Source organism: Micrasema longulum, unplaced genomic scaffold (assembly GCF_059751315.1).
Source record: "Micrasema longulum isolate JH-2025_06_02 unplaced genomic scaffold, ASM5975131v1 h1tg000611l, whole genome shotgun sequence".
Taxonomy (NCBI): Eukaryota; Metazoa; Arthropoda; class Insecta; order Trichoptera; family Brachycentridae; genus Micrasema; species Micrasema longulum.
The window spans coordinates 1456530-1458916 of NW_028277807.1; positions in this window are offsets into that span (position 1 = coordinate 1456530).

Genomic DNA, 2387 nt, shown 5'->3' on the forward strand with positions numbered 1-2387 from the left:
ATGGTTGACATTACATATTTATTTAAAAATGTGTTTTTACAGTAGCATATTTCATAGTCCCTGAACTGGTAACTGAAGCGTAAGACTGATCATCTTCCCTTCATCTTACAAATATGATCAAGATACACTGCGATTAGTGTACTAATACAGCGCCGTATGCACCATTAGGTTCGGAAAGGTAATTTTGATAATATTGATTGCCTTTTGTAGTGTAACTTTTCCTTGTAATTCAATATATATAATCCCTCCTTTCCTCTTTTTACCTTTTTCCTATAGAGTAATAGTTTTGATTAAAGGTAATTTATGAACAAATACGTTTAATTCTATTTGTATATATGTATATTTGGCTTTTTAATTTTAATTTTCCATTGAATATGTTCTGTAACTTTAATTATAAAAATAAAACTATTATTTTATCGGTTGGTTAAAAGAAATTGCCATTTGGTAATGTACAAATAACATTAAGTACAAAAAGTCAAATAAAAAAATATACATGAAACTATGGTAAAATTGTTTAATCAATATTTTTTTTGTCATTGAGTGTATATACGAGCAGACTATAAATATTTTTTTTATTTGTGTTGTTAATTAATACATTTTTCTTTGCGTATGTTGATTGTCTTTTGTATTCAGTAAAAAAATATTTTTGCATAAGTACCAATATCTTTAAGATTTTATAAAACAGCTTTTTTATTTTCATTTTTTTAATCTTTTTAAATATATTTTTTATTTTTATTTATTGGGGATATCAACAGTAATACATGTAACAAAAATACAACAAATAAAATATACAGAGAATAAAACCAATGACAGATATCCACAGAAATACATTAGATATACGTACAATACATACTAGTGTGTTTGTGTGAGTGTAAGTGAGTGAGAGGGTGGGTGTTATATTGGAATGAGGGTGGACATGTGTGTAAATATTGCACAAGTGTCAAGTGTTGAAAATATAAATATATTTAAAATATTAAGAATTAGAGATAAAATATAATAAAATAAGACTTTATTATTGAAACTAAGTATAAGACAAAAAAGTATGTTTTAAGACGCGCATTTTAAATGTTATTTTTTACAATCAAATGGATCAATAAGGGGAAAGTTCAAATTATATTCACCAGCAAAACGTATAAGTGGAGAATTCTGGGTATAGTTCGTACGAACTGCTGGCACATGAAATAGAGAGCTTGACGTGTGACGGGTGCGGTAGCCGGGGACATTTAATGATAACTTCGATAAAAGAGCCAGACTATCAAGGCGTCCACTAAGTATGTCATAAAGCACCCCCATGTCCAACAGTAGACGGTGATCTTCTAAAGTAAGCAAGTGGTGTTTTTTGCAGGAAGACATATAATTGAGATCGGTATACCTGCATCTCCAGTTAAGATGTCTAAGAAATGTCCATTGAATTTTCTTGAACTTTTCTTTATGTGTGACATATTGTGGAGACCAAACAGAAGAGGCATACTCGAGCAAACTGCGAACATGAGCAAAGTAGACCATTTTAATACACGCGATATCTTTAAATACCTGACATGTACGAAGTACAAAACCAAGGTTTCTATGTGCACGGGTCAGTATGTCATCGAAGTGATTCTCAAATGTAAGTTTGCTATCAAGAATAACACCCAGATCGCGTACGGTATCAACTCTCTGAACAGGTTGGTTTTCTAATATATAATGATATGGGATGGGATGTCGACCTCGCGAAAAAGAAATAAGCAAACACTTTGATACATTGACGTTAATACGATTTTTCAAATAGTATTCTGTCAAACGGTTTAGATCATCTTGAAGTTTAAGACAGTCAAGGGGATTCTTAACTTTGAAGTATATTTTTTTATCATCTGCGTACATCAAAAACCTTGCGTTCATAAATACAACATAAATATCTTTTAATTGATAGGTGGGATATATTTTATGTGATTGTAGATACTAGCCATTACTGTCTTTCACCTTTTTTTAAATTAGTTTATTACTTATGTGTATATCGTAATTTTATTATGTGTTGAATACATTGAATAACCCTGTATTCATTGGTTCATTTGTGAATTCAAATTAAATGAATATTGTTTTTTTTACATGGGTACTCAGTAAATTTTATTCGTGAAAGCATTCGAATGATTAAATTTTTCATATGTTTGTAATCAAATATATATATACATATTTACATATACTTATAAACAAATTTGTTGTTTTAATTAAACTATTTATTATTAATTATGTCAAAAATGTAAGGTTTACATTATAATACTGTTAACTTAACTCATTGCAACTCGTCTCTAGGTACTTTACAGCAGTAACATTTGATAGTTGTACTCTTACACAGATTTACTATAGCCCCATACGGCGGCCATTATGTTTCGGTGTGCAGGCCTGTATGT